Source organism: Oncorhynchus mykiss, chromosome 9, assembly GCF_057628025.1.
Source record: "Oncorhynchus mykiss isolate SJ-2025 chromosome 9, ASM5762802v1, whole genome shotgun sequence".
NCBI lineage: Eukaryota > Metazoa > Chordata > Actinopteri > Salmoniformes > Salmonidae > Oncorhynchus > Oncorhynchus mykiss.
In genome coordinates, this window is record NC_143030.1 from 65,769,868 (window position 1) to 65,790,773 (window position 20,906).

The following is a 20,906-nucleotide window of genomic DNA, read 5'->3' on the forward strand; positions in this document are numbered from 1 at the left end:
GGAAAAGGAAAGTATTTATCCCAAAAGATAATTACTTTATTGTGTTCTCTACACTATCTTCCTACTTTTACTGGAGGCTGTTATGATTGCCGCAAATGACACTGAGCAGAGCATATGGCCAAGCAACTTTTCGGAGGCACCGCACTGAAACAGTTAACACATGCACCATGCAAATGAGTCCGTGCTGCCGAAGTGTACAGGGGGCCGGGTTTAAACGCTGTGGTTTGCTAGCTGTACTGTACACTGGCGGGGTGCGCCGCAGCTTTCCATGCCAGTCTAACACAGCCCTGTGAGAAAGCGTGTGTGAATTTGTGCTGCAAGGTTGCTACGCAAACCGAAGATAGCCTACCCGCCGATGGCAAGTGAGGCTACAGCCGAATTCATAGTACAGGACATTACCCTGTAAACTAAAGGAATTCGCTGTATCATAGGCATGCTCATGTGAATTACCATTTGAATAAATTGATGGTCAACCGAAGTTGAGCGCGCTGAATTTTCAGCATAGATTCGTTATTGTGGTTTTACCTAATATTAGCCGTGTGAAACCTAGAATCGGCTTTTAGGGATTTTAGGATATAAATGAGGGGGCATTGGGTATGCGACAATTTATAGGAATTGGGAGTAAATAGGAGTACTCTAAATTGTTTGATGAACGCGGCGTCAGACTTTCTCGTGGTACTCGTAGAATTTTCCGTGGATGTAAGTAGAATACTCCATCACCTCAACGAAGAGAAGACCGTCACAGCTTGTGTGATCAGAATTAAAATATCAGCAGCAGCTCCCATTGAAACCGAAAGGTGAGTGATAACGTTTAGCCTATGTTATTTAAAAAAAAAATCTACCTAGACATAAATCAATTTATTATCAGTTTGGTTTTACATTTCGATGTCGATGCTGATGATGGCTACCAGCACAATTTTGAGTCTTTTGCCTTGACACTTCTGCTAAATTATTAACTGTAGCCTAGTCTGCCACAATAAGGATGTAGATAATAATACGGCTGGTTATTACAAGGTTGTGGGATATTAAGCTGAATGAAAAAATGCCCCAAAAATAGATTGGATTAATTTCAGTGTTGTTATTTTTCCAATGGTACCTGTTACTTTTCAATGAACGTGTAGACAAATGTAGGCATACGGGTTGTACAGCTTATAGACTCGTGCGTAAAACCACAATTACGCATAGCTCCTTTCAGCCAGGTTTTGGGCTTTTCCAGAGTCATATGTATGGCTCTGGGCTTTACCATCCACTCTATGACCACACGGTCAACCTTTAATCATAATGCAGCTGTCATCCGCTCATTAAACTAATTTGATTGAGTTTGATATCCAGACAATCCTAAAATATTCATATTGCATTGTTCTGGGTTGATGTTATAAGACCTCTATTAAGCTGCAGTATTAAATCAGTTATCCGTTATTTTTAACTGACTATCATCCCAACGTATTTTCAATTACTTCCAATAATCAACAGACCAGTATCTATAGCTAATGATTCCCCCAGCATCAGCTCGCCATGCTGACCTTGACTGTGAACCTGCTATTAGGGGCAAGTTAGAGCAGTGCTCCACAGAGTGAATATAAAAATGTCCATTATAGTGGACAGACAGATTGTAGTGCCTATTTTAAGCCTTGTGTCTCATAAATGCGATCCAACACGTGAGAACAAATGTGATTATTTTGCACCATGTAACTTGTTTCTGTTCTTTACTGCATTACCCGGGTCAGGGGATTGGAATAACGATTTTAAATGTACTGTCCGACACCGATTAGTCTACTCTTTCATCCATCCTTCTAACTTGTTAATAGTCTATAACGCTGTTGATATATGATAAAGGTTCCGATTACAATGTCGCCGTTTTCCCCAAGCCTTGAAAGCAGCTAGAATCTAGACTACTCATCTGTCGAAGCTCTGGACCAGCAGATGCACTCACAAATCTTCATTTTCCGTCACACACACACAGCGCCCGAGAAAGCGCTCATGACAGTGACTCTAAAGGAAAATAAATGTTATCTTAGGGAGAAAAATTGCCTTACATTTGCATGACAATAACTTGCATCTGCCTATGACTGACGGAGAGCATATTAATCGTTGTGACCATGCAATCAAACATTGTTTCTTCTTGGTAAAATCAGTTTTTGTATATCTAAAGCGTGACCTACTCACATAATTATTTTAATTATCAATTTCAAAGCGAAACAGCAGTTTGACCCCAGGAACAGCCACAAGGGTGGACATTGCATCCCTGGAAGAACAAACCACTAAACTCAGCCTTGGTCTGATTATCACATGCTCATTATATTCACCTAATTAACTCCAATCTGAAGAGAAGCACAGGCACTGATAGCCTGGAATGGTAATAGCAGCGTTTCCCAAACTCGGTCCCTGGGACCCCAAGGGGTGCTGATTTTTTATTCTTCCCCCTAACACTACACAGCTGATTCAAATGATCAATGCTTAGTTGATTAATTGATTATTTAAATCATGTGTTGTGATTGGCCAAAACCAAAACGTGCACCCCTCTTTGGCCCGAGGACCGAGTTTGGAAAACTCGGGGTTATAGAATTACCAGTGTGTTTGGGCAGTGGGGCATTACCGGTTATAACATTACCAGTGTGTTTGGGCAGTGGGGCATTACCGGTTATAACATTACCAGTGTGTTTGGGCAGTGGGGCATTACCAGTTATAACATTACCAGTGTGTTTGGGCAGTGGGCCATTACCGGTTATAACATTACCAGTGTATTTGGGCAGTGAGCACTGCCAGTTATAACATTACCAGTGTATTTGGGCAGTGGGGCACTACCAGTTATAACATTACCAGTGTGTTTGGGCAGTGGGACACTACCAGTTATAACATTACCAGTGTGTTTGGGCAGTGGGGCACTACCAGTTATAACATTACCAGTGTGTTTGTGTAGTGGGGCACTACCAGTTATAACATTACCAGTGTGTTTGGGCAGTGGGACACTGCCAGTTATAACATTACCAGTGTGTTTGTGTAGTGGGGCACTACCAGTTATAACATTACCAGTGTGTTTGGGCAGTGGGGCACTACCAGTTATAACATTACCAGTGTGTTTGTGTAGTGGGACACTACCAGTTATAACATTACCAGTGTGTTTGGGCAGTGGGGCACTACCAGTTATAACATTACCAGTGTGTTTGGGCAGTGGGGCACTACCAGTTATAACATTACCAGTGTGTTTGTGTAGTGGGGCACTACCAGTTATAACATTACCCGTGTGTTTGGGCAGTGGGGCACTACCAGTTATAACATTACCAGTGTGTTTGTGTAGTGGGGCACTACCAGTTATAACATTTACCAGTGTGTTTGGGCAGTGGGGCACTACCAGTTATAACATTACCAGTGTGTTTGGGCAGTGGGGCACTACCAGTTATAACATTACCAGTGTGTTTGTGGAGTGGGGCACTACCAGTTATTACATTACCAGTGTGTTTGTGTAGTGGGACACTACCAGTTATAACATTACCAGTGTGTTTGTGTAGTGGGACACTACCAGTTATAACATTACCAGTGTGTTTGTGTAGTGGGGCACTACCAGTTATAACATTACCAGTGTGTTTGTGTAGTGGGACACTGCCAGTTATAACATTGCCAGTGTGTTTGTGTAGTGGGACACTACCAGTTATAACATTATCAGTGTGTTTGGGCAGTGGGACACTACCAGTTATAACATTACCAGTGTGTTTGTGTAGTGGGACACTACCAGTTATAACATTACCAGTGTATTTGGGCAGTGGGGCACTACCAGTTATAACATTACCAGTGTGTTTGGGCAGTGGGACACTACCAGTTATAACATTACCAGTGTGTTTGTGGAGTGGGGCACTACCAGTTATAACATTACCAGTGTGTTTGTGTAGTGGGACACTACCAGTTATAACATTACCAGTGTGTTTGTGTAGTGGGACTCTACCAGTTATAACATTACCAGTGTGTTTGGGCAGTGAGGCACTCACCTTATGACTGTATTATTTTAAGACACAGATTTAGTCAGACATGATCCCCGTTTTCTGGAATCAAGTGTACATGAAATACATGATATCTAGATAATCTCTTTATGCGAGCTACAAGAACACAGTAAATTGCATTGCCATTCTGCTCAATGTAGCACATCAAGAGATCTCTTTGAAGAGGAGCAGTGCAAGCATAGATGTTGAGAACCTCAACATCACACATTCTTTAATCAATAAGGTTAACTACATGAAGCTCAGAGAAATGACCTCCATTGGAGAAATTCACATCAAACTGGTTGGCTGGCTGGTTGATCGTGCACTGCCATTGCCTCTCCATCTCTCCATTCCCCTTTCTCTCAACATGTGTTCTAGCATTTTGATTGGATTTTATTCAGCTGTCAGGACAGGAAGAATCTCAGTGCTATTGATTTGCTTTTGCCAGTTTAGTACATGTCTTTTTCCTGCAGGGTAATCGGGAGGTCTTATGTGATTAAGGATGGTTTGTTCACCACTTTCAACAGCTTTATTTTAGAAAGGGTAAATGATGCATCTCAATGGACTCCCTGAAAGCATTCTGGTAGTACACACATGGAGTACGAACGCTATGTTGATTAAGTACTGTGCTCTTTTTAGATGACCGGTATCTCAGTTATGTTGAGTTTTTCCATTCTGCCTGATAGCAAGGTAGCAGTTTTCTCCTCTCTATTCAAAAGCTGCAGACCACTGAACAGCGTCACGTATGTAGTGTAGAACGTATACCCTGGCCCCTGTTCCCCAAGTCTCCTTTCTTGTGATGATAAGACTCTTCCTCAGGATGGCACGACGGCTCAAGAGCGTCCCCTGTCGACCCCAACCACAACTCTTTAGACTTCAGCAGCTATCAAGCAGACCAGAGCAAGATCTGAACAGAGCCTGCTCTGCATCTCCTCAATACCATCAGCAGTCAGGCCTTTAGAGCCTAATAATACATATTGGTGTTTGTACTTAGTACCAAGTGAGTAGGATAGTGGTGGTGGTGACAGAGGTGCATGCACAGATAGCCTGCTCTGTGCTGTTGTATGTGCTGTGTGAGTGTCACCAGCATGCAGTGCACACTGGCTTCTCTTCTCCTCTATTGGCTGGGCTCCCTCTACCAGGTAGCCAGGCTCATCATCCCATGTTTAGATTGAGAGATTTTGACAAGTCACTATGCATGCAGGCGGAATCCTTGACATATTTCTTAACGAGTGAACAGTCTAAACATGTTCAGTGGTTGGATATTCTGGAATAGGCTCCCCCTTAAAGACCCCCCCCCCCCCTCACACACACACACACACACACACACACACACACACACACACACACACACACACACACACACACACACACACACACACACTTGCCTATACAGGCACTCCAATGCCTTGCAGGCTGGCTGCTGTGTGTTCACTTGTTCCTTGCAGATCTAGGTCTCCACATGATCTGCTTGAGTGTAGGCTACTCACCATATTTGTTTGTTCAGTTCAATTGGTCTCCCCCTCACTGCAATGTTTAATCGGAACCTGTCAACTGTCCAGCTGTCACAACAGAGATCTCTAACTCTGACCTACACACGCTCCACTCATGCCTTGGTGTACATGCGTGCATGCATGTGTGTGGGTGTGTGATAGAGAGGGAAGGTGTATCCATGTGAAGATTGACATAAGAGAGACTTATAACATCTGTGACATTGATCAAGTTGAGTGTAGCCAGGGAGAGTGTTTAGTTGGAAAGTGGTTGTTGTATGGTGTTAAGCAGAACTATCTCTCTCCTCATGCTGTTTAAAGGCTGTCTCCTCACCCAAGACAGTTTCCTCAACCATATCACTGAGTTCTCTGAGCTTTCAGTCTCTCTCAACCCTGCAAACAACAGGCTTTTATTATCTGCCTGTTAGGCAGCTTCTTTAAGCATCATGTCCAGCCCACCTTATTTAGAGATAGCTATGCTTCTGTTAGTCATAATTATCCCAGAGGACTTAGAGGAGTAGACAGTAGCCAGCAGCAGTGCCCAGATATGTTGCATCAATGTGGGGGAGTTCCGATACTTTTCATAGCCTTGATTTAGGAAGAGGGGGAGGCTAAGGGTTCTACTCATCCATCAGCCTAGTCACAGATATGTGCGGAATGAACTGAACCTTGCACATCTCATTATGTAATGCATTTGAAAAGTGCTTCTTTATGTCACTATAGCCAGGGCTACCCTGAAAGACTTAGTCATGCTGTGGTAGTTTCCATCATGTTGAGTGGTTGTGTGCGTAGCCTTTAGTGACTTACTGAATCGTTGAGACCAGTTTAGGTTGATGGCTACAGGCCTCTACATTGGTAAATAGCAGCTGGAGTCGGTATGAGCAACACATAGCACATGGAGTGAAAATCAATGTGACTGCTCTGCATGACATTTTCCAATACATTCACAGAAACTATAATGCACCAGAAGACTCCAAAGACCGCAAGTACCTCTTCTGAAATCATAGAGCCTGGGAGTCCGAGGTGGGTGCTTTTCCTTTTTAACTGCTGTGTGTGGGATATTGTGTTGAGAGTAGGGCTGGGCGGTATACTGTGTTTTACTATATACCGGTATTGATGCACGGAGCGGTTTGGGTTTTTACTTTACCTCCTATAATGGTATAACGGTGATACACCGTGTGTAACGTTCATTTTGATAGTTCACTCCACTACTTGAGTCATCCCTCTTCACGGTCTCGCTCTCTGCACGCCGCTTTCCACACAGACCTGGTCCCACCCCGTCACTCAAGGAGCGCATTTGTTGTTGCTTGACCAAGAGACACTTTCATACAGTCTGCATGGTCAATGTCTTGCTTGTCCTATGTTGCTATTGTCTATATTGTAATTGTTTTTAATAACCTGCCCAGGGACTGCGGTTGAAAATGACCTGGCAGGCTAAAACCGGCACTTTTACTGAAACGTTGATTAATGTGCACTGTCCCTGTAAAAATAAAATAAACTCAAACAATGCAGCACATGCTACAATCATGTTTCCACTTTGATCTTAATATAAATCCACAAGTGTTTTATAATTACAATATTAGTTAGTGTTTCTTATATCAGCAAACAGCTAGTTTGTATTTTCTTAGCAAGTTAAGCTAAATTGTGTTAGCCACTAATGCTAATCACTAGTTAGCTGGCTAGCTAATAAAAGTACTGAGTCAGAGCAAACGTAGTTAGCTAATAATCAGCATGTTGTCTGTGCAACAGTATCTTCTAAATCACAGAGGAATAGGCAAAGCATGAATATGTTGACTATATGAATAAAAACGTAATGTAGCCAAAGATTATAGGGTCCCCTAGGAAACGCGGAACATCACTTTGGTTCCTACCCTGTCAGAATAACTCATCCATGGCATTTTCATTCGTTGTCATGTCAAACAACACTATATTTAAAGTGCCCACTTACAACTGCGACCTGACCAATATAAAGTGAAGCAGTGCGACACAAACAACAACACAGAGTTACACATGGAATAAACAAACGTACAGTCAATAACACAATAGAAAAAATAAATATACAGTGTGTGCAAAAATGAGTGCAGAAATTGATGGAAATTCAGGAAATTATTTTAGGTTGATGTTGAATTGAACAGTATAAACCAATCAGAATGGAGAAAGACCCATTGAAATAATTTAGAATATAAGTGTTGCCACTCTAGGGTCACCCACTACTCATAAAGAAAATGTAGAACTTTTATTAATCAAAAACATAAAATACCGTCATAAAGTCAAAATTTGAAAAATGCAATGATATGATATTTTGGCCATATCGCCCAGCCCTAGATGAGAGAGGTTGTTTCCCCATGTCTGTTCCAGTGCTGCTGGCAGAGGCCCTGCAGTGGGAGGTTGGAGGGCCGGAGAGTTGGACCCCCCAGACAGAGCAGTTGAGCAGCAGACTCCAACCAGTCTGTCTCTCTCGCTCCTCAGAGGGCCAAGCTGAGGGGGGAACCGTTAATGTCCTACCTCTTTCTGGCAGGATAAAGTGTCCAGGGCCCTTATTCATAAAGACTATCAAAGTAAGACTCCCGATGAGTGCTGATTTAGGATAAGTTTAGCCTTTTAGATCATAATGAATAAGACAACATTGACAGGGGAGACCTGGTCCAAGATCAGCATTCTTTTTAAAAACGGGTCCAAACCCCAGACCTCACCATGCATCCCCCTGGCTATTGACGGCAATGAGGCTAATGCTGAACTCCAGTGTGCCCTCTCCTCTACCAGTCCCAAAGGCCTGCCAGCTAGCTGAAACAAAGCCTTTTGTCCAACTACTGAATCCAACAGATGGAGAAATGGACAGTAAATGAAAGTAGGGGTGGCAGGGTAGCCTAGTGGTTAGAGCGTTGGACTAATAACCGAAAGGTTGCAAGTTCAAACCCCTGAGCTGACATGGTACAAATATGTCGTTCTGCCCCTGAACAGGCAGTTAACCCACTGTTCCTAGGCCGTCATTGAAAATAAGCATTTGTTCTTAATGGACTTGCCTGGTTAAATAAAGATTAAATAAAAAGGGGAGGAAAAGAAAGGTAACTTAGTGGAGCGTGTTAGAGCAGCGTGTTTGGAAAGTGTAACACCCTCATAAAGCACCATTGGTGCAGCCTTGAAGGAATTTGCTGGGGGTGCTGGGCCCATTGCAGCTCTCTCTCCAGGGCCCAGGTTTTGAGAACCTTTTATTGAGATACTCATGGAATTGCCTTCATGACACATTTCCATGGGACAGGATCTCTCGCCTCAGCCGTTCTTTAGTGCCTCAATCTGTCCGCCGCACTCGATACATCAGTCAGCCTCTCGCTCTCTTTCTCAGTCACAGAACAGGCCCTTTAGGCATTCACCACCATGTCCACATGTCTCTGCCCAGACCCAGTCTCACTGTTTATCTGATCCCTCCTGTCACAAGCCATGCTATATTTTACCTGCTGTAACAAAGTTACCCTGTTGCCGGAGATAAGAACAGCAATCATGGAACCAGGACCTGCGGAATAACAAGTCTGCCTGTTTGTTTGTCAGTGAACTTCACACTTGCTGTAAGTCACAGGCAGCCTGTCAGACCCAGTAGCAAGCCAAGCATTACCTCATAGCTATGAGGGTTGTTTTGATTATTCAAGAAGGGGCTGAAATTGACATTTGGGTTGTTTGTGTTGCCAGAACAAAACCCTCAGGCTGTTTCTCCACCTCAAGACCCCACTATTTGTTGTGCCGAGACGAGACTGTTCCCGAGGCAGCACAACAGCCTAATCAAAGCATTGGAAACGGGGGGAAAAGACCTTGAGGCTCAAGCTTTACATTCAAATGCTTTGACTTTTTCACTGAATGCATTGTCTCGGTCTCTGAATTTTCCCTTTCAGTCTTGGTTGAATATAAGTCAGTTTAGGCCTGGAAGCATCAATAATCAATTAGCTTGTGTCATGGGAGGATGTTTTGTTTAGTGTGGAAGTTGACAATAAGTGAGCAACAAAAGGGAGAGAGCGGACGAGAGCCATGCAGGCAGAGATGGAGGGAGGGAGGGAGGGGGCTGAGCACAGCACAGACACCAAGGGCAGCTGTCAGTAGCAGGCAGACGACAGTGTGAGAGTGTATGCGTCCCAAATGGCTCCATATTCCCTATGTAGTGGACTACTTTTGACAGGGTACATAGGGTTCTGGTCAAAAGTAGTGCACTAAATAGGGAATAGTGTGCTATTTTGGGAGAGAACCAGTGTGCGCCTGTGTATGTGGGGGTGTTTTAGGGGAACAGGGCGCTGGGCACAATGGCAGATAAGGTAAAGAACGCCAATGTGCCACATGCTGACAGAGTCCACAACGCCCCCTGGTGATGCGGATGGACGCCCTGCCTGGCCCTGTCACCGTCACCATGGTTACCACTCATGATGGGGGCATGGCAAGCAGCATTGCATTGGCCAGTCTAGTCTGCTCATGTGCTGTGAGAAAGAGTTCTGAGCCAACGGCAGCTTTGTCTCTACTCCACTGCTCGGACTGCGGTCCAATTCCAACCTGAAGCAGCAGTGTATTACTGCTCTCCATTAGCTCTTCTTCATCCAGTTCAAAAAGATATGTGTAATTTGCTGCTTCACACTATATTGACTTAGGCTTTATTCTTCCTCACTTGGAAATGTAGCATACAATTCTTACAATTTATCCATTTCCATCAGTGCCAAATGAGCCATCCTCCCTTCACCAGCCTCCACTGATTTGCGTTATCTAAAAAATTGTTACGCAATGCTTAGTCAGAAGAGCGAGGAAGGAACAGTGTTATGGGGATGAGTATTCTGTTGCCCTTGCCTGGTCCTGTAGTGCTGGAAGGCTGGTTCTCTGGAGCTCCGTGACATGTATGTCTGTCTGCTTTGTGACAATTCTCAAGTCAGCCAGGGCCTTATCTGTATGAATAGCTCCTCTTCCCCATAGGAGACACCTTAACTCATCCTTTGCCTTCAGCTGGGAAAACCAGAGGAGATAAAGCTCCCAAACTCATTCCTGGGAAAAGATAGTGAACAGAATACCTCAAAGCAGAAACCCTTTCCAAATAAAACTGCCTCTTTCCTCTGCCGACCAAAACAAATCCAACCAAAGCGATGATAAAAGACCTCTAAACTCCAACTTCAGACTGAAAACCCATCCATCCTATCTTGGCTATCCTTCTCCCTGTATGGTTGGGTTTGTGTGTAAGTCCGCTTTGGGCAGGCAAGCTACTGACATGCCAGGAGGATTGGACACACTCCTTTAAAAACATGGAGGGTCCATTCTTAGGCCTTCAACACTGGGTCATGCCACAACAGTCTGAAGGAACGGGAAAGGTATTTGGGAGTCTGGAGTCGGGAAATGTGTTTTTAAGAGCATGGATAAGGCTTGTTCCCTCCCATTAATGTACCAGCCAGACTCTTTATTTTGGCCCAGAAGGACACAGAGTGTTCAGGCCAAGGGAAATTAATTCAGTCTCCCTCGGGTTGGCTAGTTACAGTATGTTGATGCATACAGTGCCTTAAGAAAGTATTCACACCCCTTGACTTTTTGCACATTTTGTTGTGTTACAGCCTGTATTTAAAATGGATTTTGTTCACTGGCTTACACACAATATCACATAATGTCAATGTGGAATTATGTTTTTAGATAAAAAAAATACAAATGTATTAAAAATGAAAAGTTGAAATGTTTCGAGACAATAAGTATTCAAGCTTAATTAATAAATGTGCTTAACAAGTCACATAATAAGTTGCATGGACTGTGTGACATTATCTGTAAGGTCCCTCAGTCAAGCAGTGAATTTCAAACAGATCCAACCACAAAGACCAGGGAGATTTTTCAATGTCTCGCAAAGAAGGGCACCTATTGGTAGATGGGTAAAAAAACAAATCAGACATTGAATATCCCTTTGAGCATGATGAAGTTATTAATTACACTTTGATGATGTACCAATACACCCAGTCACTACAAAGATACAGGTGTCCTTCCTAACTCAGTTACCGGAAAGGAAGGAAACAGCTCAGGGATTGCCTCATGAGGCCAGTGGTGACTTTAAAACCGTTACTGAGAGGCCTCCCGAGTGGTGTAGTGGTCTAAGACACTGCATCGTAGTACTAGCTGTGCCACTAGATATTCTGGGTTCGAGTCCAGGCTCTGTCGCAGCCGGCTGTGATCGGGAGACCCATACAATTGGCCCAGCGTCGTCCGGGTTAGGGGAGGGTTTGGCCGGCATCGATGTCCTTGTCCCATCGCGCGCTAGCGACTCCCGTGCCGGGTGCATTGCATGCTGACACAGTTGCCAGGTGTTTCCTCCGACACATTGGTGTGGCTGACTTCTGGGTTAAGTGGGCATTGTGTCAAGAAGCAGTGCGGCTTGGTTGTTTATGTTTCGGAGGATGCACCTTGGCCTCTCCCGAGTCCGTATGGGAGTTGCAGCGATGAGACAAGACTGTAACTACCAATTGGATACCACAGCATTGGGGAGAAAAAGGGGTAAAATAAAAATTAATTTAAAGAAAAAAATATATATAAACAGTTACTGAGTTTAATGTGTGATCTGTGATAGGAGAAAACAGAGGATGGACAACATTGTAGTTACTCCACAATACCTACCTAGATGACAGAGTGAAAAGAAGGATACCTGTACATGATAAAAAATATTCCAAAACATGCCTCCTGTTTGCAATAAGGCACTAAAGTAAAACTACAAAGAAATTACCTTTATGTCCTGAATACAGAACGTTATGTTTGTGGCAAATCCAAACACAATCAGAGTACCACTCAAAATATTTTAAGCATGGAGGTGGCTGCATCATGTTATGGGTATGCTTGTCATTGGCAAGGACTAGTGAGCTAAGAACTAAGCACAGGCAAAATCCTAGAGGAAAACCTGGTTCAGTCTGCTTTCCAACAGACACTGGGAGATGAATTCACCTTTCAGCAGGACAGCTTATGTAAATTAGATATTTCTGTTTTCAGGAAACATTTACAAAATCTTGTTTTCACTTAGTCATTATGGGGTATTGTGTGTGATTGGGTGCTATTTTTTTTAAATGAAAATACATTTTGAATTCAGGCTGTAACACCAAAAAATTTGGAATAAGTCAAGGGGTATGAATACTTCCTGAAGGCACTGTACATGTATGACTCTTAACCACATTTGACCAGTATATGACCTACATATGACCTACATATGACCTGCATATGACTGGTATTTGACCTACATATGGCCTGTACAGTATATTACCTGTATATAACCGGTATATGACCTGTATATGACCTTTATGTGACCTGTATATGACCTCTATATGACCTACATATGACCTGTATATATTATGACCTACATACGTCCTGTATATGTGGTGAGCAGTGAGAACCAGAGACTGGGTGGAAAGGGCTTTTTTTGAGAAGGTATTTTGTCACATTGTGTTATGAGTAGGTTGAGGCATGTGGGAAGAGTAGACTTGATTTATGGAAGCCGAATGTATAGCTGTCTCTGTAAAGGTTTGATTTAATGTGTTTCTAGAAGCTGTTGTTATTGATTTTGACCTGCCCCTGACCTTTCAGGACAAATCTTTGGAATTCCCCCCCAGCTGTGTGGCATTGGAACAAGCAACAATAAATGTTGTTTTCTCTTGTCAGTCATCCCATCAAATAATATCAAGCAAATAGCTATTGTGATTTGGGTAATAAACTAAACAAACATCACTATCGTCTTTTTAAAATTATGCAATTTGTTCCTGTCTTATCAAGCATGATAATTTATCACGATGAATCCATTAGCTGGAAGTTGGGTTAAGTTTTCCCACTCCTCTTTCTTCTCCGCTCTGAGAAACTGTCCGCTCTGTGCACCACTGTAACAACCGCTAGTCTCCCTGTCTATCATAAGCAATGATATGGGAGACATGACAGACGGATCTTCGCGCAGAAAGAGACACAATTATGACAAACATAAGCGCCTCCTAGGTCTTAAACTACAACCGACGTGCAAAAAAAGAATCAAATGGTGACATCATGTATAATTCACTGATCAACAGCAATGTGGGTCAAGGAACAGTGTTTCTTTTCTGTAGCGTTTAAGGAGAATGACGGGGAGAATTAATGGATCTAAGACAATTATGCTGCACTGTAGTGTGACAGCGTAGTGTGACAGCGCTGAGTCTGGCGGCTGAGGAGATCCTCTGTGTTGTCCATGAAGATGTTGATTAAATATGACTGCTCTGGAGCACAGAGCTGCCTGCCTGGAGGCAGAGGAGGGAGGGAGGGAGGGAGAGGAGGGCTGCCTGCCTGGAGGGAGAGGAGGGAGAGGAGGGAGGGAGGGAGGTAGGGAGAGGAGGGCTGCCTGCCTGGAGGGAGGGAGGGAGGGAGGGAGGGAGGGAGGGAGGGAGGGAGGGAGGGAGGGAGGGCTGCCTGCCTGGAGGGAGAGGAGGGAGGGAGAGGAGGGCTGCCTGCCTGGAGAGAGAAGAGGGAGGGAGAGGAGGGCTGCCTGCCTGGAGGGATAGGAGGAAGGGAGAGGAGGGCTGCCTGCCTGGAGGGAGAGCAGGGAGGGAGGGAGGGAGGGAGGGAGAGGAGGACTGCCTGCCTGGAGGGAGAGGAGGGAGGGAGAGGAGGGTTGCTTGCCTGGAGGGAGAGCAGGGAGGGAGGGAGGGAGGGAGGGAGAAATGGAGGAGGAGGGGGCCGGGTAGGTTTGTACTTGAAACCAGTGAATGAATATCTATCTGCTCATGTCTTAATCTGCAACAGTTTGGGACTTGGGGTCTGTTGCCATTTTAAGCGTGATACTTACAGAAGGGGAGGAGTGGATGGGATCTCTGCCATTCATCTCTTCTGTGTTAGCCAAAGGCCTGTATTCAGCAAGCGTCTCGGAGTAGGAGTGCTGATTTATGATCAGTTTTGCCTTTTAGATTAGACTGAATAGACGGGGGGGGGGGCTGATTCACAGCACTCCTACTCTAAGACGCTTGTTGAATACGGGGCCTGGCATTGGCATTGCCCTTTTCCAGAGGATGGCATTTGTGCCAGGTACTTAGTATTCCCTCTCTGGTTTTAATACCCAATAGGGGAGAGACCAAGTACTGCTGCTGTTGATTTAGGTGTTTTTCTTTGGGAAGCTTGTAAGAACATAGTTGTAATGCTTGTCTGACTGCTGCCTCTACAGGCCAACTGCTACAGCTCTGCTCTACAGACTGCTTTTTATTTTCCCATTAACTTAAGGAATAGAACATTGTGTTTAACATGACAGAGGTGAATAGGTGAGATTAATTTGCATCCAATTACAAAACATTGTCTACGTTAGATAGATATTATCATAATTCAAATTTACAACGACACAACAACATGGATGTTTGCTTTCTTCTGAATATTTTATTGCCAATGTTCCACTGAAGAGGGTTTTGTTATCTATTAGGCAAAATATGCTTGACAATGTCATTTTATTTTTTTGTATTTTTTTTGTATTTTTATTTTTTTACCCCTTTTTCTCCCCAATTTCATGGTATCCAATTGTTGTAGCTACTATCTTGTCTCATTGCTACAACTCCCGTACGGGCTCGGGAGAGACAAAGGCTGAAAGTCATGCGTCCTCCGATACACAACCCAACCAGCCGTACTGCTTCTTAACACAGCGCGCAGCCAACCCGGAAGCCAGCCGCACCAATGTGTCGGAGTCTACACCGTGCACCTGGCAACCTTGGCTAGCGCGCACTGCGCCCGGCCCGTCACAGGAGTCGCTGGTGCGCGATGAGACAAGGAGATCCCTACCGACCAATCCCTCCCTATCCCGGACGACGCTAGGCCAATTGTGCGTCGCCCCACGGACCTCCCGGTCGCGGCTGGTTACGACAGAGCCTGGGCGCGCCCAGGGACTCTGATGGCACAGCTGGCGCTGTAGTACTGCGCCCTTAACCACTGCACCACCCGGGAGGCCGACAATGTCATTGTTGATTGAGATAATTAAGCATTCATTCCCTGTGTTCTTTTGTGTACACAATTCTGCACTGTCCTTTCAAAGCTGACAATTAACAGCTTACAGCTTTCGTCACACTCCTCCTCTTCCTCCTCCCTCTCCTCCTCCCTCTCCTCCTCTTCCTCCTCCCTCTCCTCCTCCCTCTCCTCCCCTCCTCCTCTTCCTCCTCCCTCTCCTCCCCTCCTTCTCTTCCTCCTCCCTCTCCTCCTTCTCTTCCTCCTCCCTCTCCTCCCTCTCCTCCCCTCCTCCTCTTCCTCCTCCCTCTCCTCCCCTCCTTCTCTTCCTCCTCCCTCTCCTCCTTCTCTTCCTCCTCCCTCTCCTCCTTCTCTTCCTCCTCCCTCTCCTCCTTCTCTTCCTCCTCCCTCTCCTCCCTCTCCTCCATCTCTTTTGCTGCCAAACGGCCATGCAACCTAGTAAACACCTCTCTCAGTTTTCTGACTGTTCTGCTCTGTCACATAGGGACTTAGATACCGCAACAGTTAAAGGGGAGTGGCCATCGGTTGGCCAGTGTGTCAATCAATGTGTGAATAGGTTCATAGTACACAAACACACACACACATACACACACACACATACACACACACACACACACACATGCACACACACACACACATCTGCCTCCTCACCTTGCAGGGGATAAAGGGCACCGTGTCTTTGTTAACTTTCCCACCTCGGTGGGTTGCTGTGTCTGCTGCTGTTCTGTCTGAGGACTCCAGTTGTGAAATCCTCTTAATGCAGTCTGCCCAAAGTTAACATGTAGCACTGCATCAAGGTAAATAGACCCAACCCCTCTCTCTTTACTAAACTTTGACGCTGCTAGCCACAGGTCGGTCTGAAACTCGGGACAGGAAGGAGGGACAGGATTGGCTTATTAGCATAAAGTGTGTGTCGCCGCAATCACGTGCACCGTACTTCATAATAAACTGGGTGGTTCGAGCCCTGAATGCTGATTGGCTGACAGCCATGGTATTTCAGACCGTATACCACGGGTATGAAAAAATATGTATTTTTACTGCTCTAATTAGGTTGGTAAGCATTCACTAGCAGTCTAGGCAAACACGGAACTGAAGCACCCTACTACTAATTAGCCTCGTGCTGCATGTTAGTCTGGTTCTGTTGACGGCTGAGTGTTCTACTAGGCTGACTGCTCCACTGGGCTGACTGCTCCACTGGTCTGACTGCTCCACTAGGCTGACTGCTCCACTGGGCTGACTGCTCCACTGGGCTGACTGCGCCACTGGGCTGACTGCTCCACTGGGCTGACTGCTCCACTGTGCTGGCTACTCCACTAGGCTGACTGCTCCACTAGGCTGACTGCTCCACTAGGCTGACTGCCCCACTGGGCTGAATGCTCCACTAGGCTGGCTGCTCCACTAGGCTGACTGCTCCACTGGGCTGGCTGCTCCACTAGGCTGGCTGCTCCACTAGGCTGACTGCTTCACTGGGCTGGCTGCTCCACTAGGCTGACTGCTGCACTGGGCTGACTGCTCCACTGGGCTGGCTGCTCCACTAGGCTGACTGCTCCATTGGGCTGACTGCTCCACTAGGCTGACTGCTCCACTGGGCTGGCTGCTCCACTGGGCTGGCTGCTCCACTAGGCTGACTGCTCCATTGGGCTGACTGCTCCACTGGGCTGACTGCTCCATTGGGCTGACTGCTCCACTAGGCTGACTGCTCCACTGGGCTGATTGCTCATATTTGTGTAATTGCCGAAATGCTGAATGGGGGGTTTCTCCACTGTAAGAAACTGACCATTTCTGTTGGCCTCTTCTCTTTCCTGTTATTGCAGTTTTCTGCTGTGGTTGTATGATTCTGTGATGTGCCTGTGTAGAGTAACAGGGCAGGCATTCAGCACTGTTCTGTTTGGCCAATAGCAGCACAGAAGGAAGTGCTAGAGCCTGTTCTGTAGGTACTAGTATTGCATGGCTGCTGTGTGTGTTTTGTGATGACTTTTATGTAGGCAGTCATACCATCCTCTAGTCTACCACAGTTTCTTAGGCTACTGTCTTAGGTTTCAGTTAAATATCTCAGTTGGCTATGGAGGGGATGGTTTGCCTTGCGAGGAGGCTTCATTTGGCTGCTTCAGTAAGCCCTCTGGCTTTGTGTGATCGTTCCAGAGAGGAAAATACTAGAGGATGCTGTATGTGACGAGTCGAGTCGACCCACCAGTCACTCCTCTGTACCATCATCTATATGTGGTTAGAGCCAGTAGAGAGAGTTTACATGAGGTAAAGTAGCAGTGATTCATTCTGTGACTTGGCCAAATTGCCCAGTCATTAATTCCTCCTCCTCCACTATCTCTCTCTCTCTCTCTCTCTCTCTCTCTCTCTCTCTCCCTCTCTCTGTCTCTGAAGTCCCCTTTCTCCCTTCCCTTCCAGCTAAGACATATGCTAATTTAGGCTTGTTACTTAATGGGGTCTGCCTACTGAGGCGATATACAGGGTAGACCCCACTGGAGTGGAAGGGAAGGCCGATACTGTGACTATAGTTGGGCCTGAGGCCACCCAACAGCCAGAGTAAGGTCCTATAGCCAGCCTATTCTCTACCAGCCTTGAGCTACACTATACAGTGCCTTGCGAAAGTATTCGGCCCCCTTGAACTTTGCGACCTTTTGCCACATTTCAGGCTTCAAACATAAAGATATAAAACTGTATTTTTTTGTGAAGAATCAACAACAAGTGGGACACAATCATGAAGTGGAACGACATTTATTGGATATTTCAAACTTTTTTAACAAATCAAAAACTGAAAAATTGGGCGTGCAAAATGATTCAGCCCCCTTAAGTTAATACTTTGTAGCGCCACCTTTTGCTGTGATTACAGCTGTAAGTCGCTTGGGGTATGTCTCTATCAGTTTTGCACATCGAGAGACTGACATTTTTTCCCATTCCTCCTTGCAAAACAGCTCGAGCTCAGTGAGGTTGGATGGAGAGCATTTGTGAAAAGCAGTTTTCAGTTCTTTCCACAGATTCTCGATTGGATTCAGGTCTGGACTTTGACTTGGCCATTCTAACACCTGGATATGTTTATTTTTGAACCATTCCATTGTAGATTTTGCTTTATGTTTTGGATCATTGTCTTGTTGGAAGACAAATCTCCGTCCCAGTCTCAGGTCTTTTGCAGACTCCATCAGGTTTTCTTCCAGAATGGTCCTGTATTTGGCTCCATCCATCTTCCCATCAATTTTAACCATCTTCCCTGTCCCTGCTGAAGAAAAGCAGGCCCAAACCATGATGCTGCCAGCACCATGTTTGACATTGGGGATGGTGTGTTCAGCTGTGTTGCTTTTACGCCAAACATAACGGTTTGCATTGTTGCCAAAAAGTTCAATTTTGGTTTCATCTGACCAGAGCACCTTCTTCCACATGTTTGGTGTGTCTCCCAGGTGGCTTGTGGCAAACTCTAAACGACACTTTTTATGGATATCTTTAAGAAATGGCTTTCTTCTTGCCACTCTTACATAAAGGCCTGATTTGTGCAATATACGACTGATTGTTGTCCTATGGACAGAGTCTCCCACCTCAGCTGTAGATCTCTGCAGTTCATCCAGAGTGATCATGGGCCTCTTGGCTGCATCTCTGATCAGTCTTCTCCTTGTATGAGCTGAAAGTTTAGAGGGACGGCCAGGTCTTGGTAGATTTGCAGTGGTCTGATACTCCTTCCATTTCAATATTATCGCTTGCACAGTGCTCCTAGGGATGTTTAAAGCTTGGGAAATCTTTTTGTATCCAAATCCGCCTTTAAACTTCTTGACAACAGTATCTCGGACCTGCCTGGTGTGTTCCTTGTTCTTCATGATGCTCTCTGCGCTTTTAACGGACCTCTGAGACTATCACAGTGCAGGTGCATTTATACGGAGACTTGATTACACACAGGTGGATTGTATTTATCATCATTAGTCATTTAGGTCAACATTGGATCATTCAGAGATCCTCACTGAACTTCTGGAGAGAGTTTGCTGCACTGAAAGTAAAGGGGCTGAATAATTTTGCACGCCCAATTTTTCAGTTTTTGATTTGTTAAAAAAGTTTGAAATATCCAATAAATGTCGTTCCACTTCATGATTGTGTCCCACTTGTTGTTGATTCTTCACAAAAAAATACGCTTTTCATCCAAACGTGAAAATGCTGCCCCCTATCCTCTGTTCCCCCATGTCTTTGTGTGGTATTGTTTATTGTAAGTGCTTGTGCACATGTTGACTGGTGCTTGACGTGTTTTGTACCCATGTCATGTTATCCTTGATGCTGTTGGTTTTGCTATTAAACTGCTCCGGCTATTACCTAGTTCTGCTCTCCTGCGTCTGACGTCCCTGCCACCAGTTACGCACCTCTTACAATGGGGCCGGTACAAACAGACACTCATCCGCCCTGTCAGCCGGGTCCTTCTGGAAGCCCTTCTCTAACCCTCACCATCCCACCTAGTTCAGGGTCCTTTGAGTGGCTCAGCCTCACCAAGAGAGAAAGGGAGAGGGTCGTGGCCCTGGCACAGAGTTGCAGCAGGTGTAATGACTGATGAGGAGGAGAGAAGGAGAGACAGAGTCACAGCAGGGTCTTGTAATACCCTGCAGTGGTCAAAGCACCTCAACAATGTCTGAAATGGGATTCCAATAGGTCAATACAGTGGCACAATTCTCTCCCTGTGTCCCTGTGTCTCTGCAGGACTAGAGGAACACCCAATTAGGGTCCTGTTCTATTTCCCAGTGTTTCATCCCAGGTGGTGTCATAATTCCCAGACACCTTTGCTCCTCCACAGTATTACGTTCAGCTCAGCCTCTAGGGCAAAGTGAATAACACGGCCAGGACTTCGCTACTGTTCTGTTGAGGTGGTGACACACTATGTTTCAAACCTGGGCTCTTGTAGGTCACAGTGACATTCCCCCACTGTATTCCTCACCACCATCTACCCCCTTTCCAGGTGGAACTGTGGTATCCAACACCCCAGCCCCTTTCCTACTCTGCAGGTGGAACTGTGGTATCCAACACCCCATCCCTTTCCTACTCTGCAGGTGGAACTGTGGTATCCAACACCCCACCCCTTTCCTACTCTGCAGGTGGAACTGTGATATCCAACACCCCCACACCTTTCCTACTCTGCAGGTGGAACTGTGATATCCAACACCACCTCTCCGCACCTGCAAGTGGGAACTGTAATATCACATGTGTCATGAATGTGTTCTGAGAATTGCTGTGCATGTGGGAATTTCATTGGTCCATGTTTGAGGCCACCAACTGGCAGACTAGTTCTACATTATGAAGACATGTTCTCCACACAGTATGACTGTAATTCACTCTCTTTTTTAAATGTATAATAACTGATTTATTGTTATGATAAACATGACAGTAGCAGAGGGACAGAGAGAGCTGCACCCTGTCCCAGTCCCAGCCAGCCATTCAACCAGTCAGTCAACCAGACATCCTGACCCAGTCCCAGCCTGTCACCCATTCAACCAGTCAGTCAACCAGACATCCTGACCCAGTCCCA

The 20,906-nt window shown here is 45.4% G+C and overlaps 1 protein-coding gene across 2 annotated transcripts in view; it reads left to right on the forward strand.

The window, feature by feature from the left end:
• Window positions 1–219: 219 nt before the first annotated feature.
• The window catches only part of LOC110531229 (plexin-A2), a 428,904-nt gene continuing 408,217 nt past the window's right edge, over window positions 220–20,906 (forward strand). The window contains exons 1-2 of one of the 2 annotated variants that reach the window (XM_090185036.1): window positions 227–797; window positions 6,415–6,487. The gene's annotated coding sequence lies outside the window, so the exon portion shown is untranslated. Of the gene's footprint in view, window positions 798–6,414; window positions 6,488–20,906 lie in introns of both variants that reach the window. The other variant, XM_036988562.2, reaches the window with a different exon arrangement.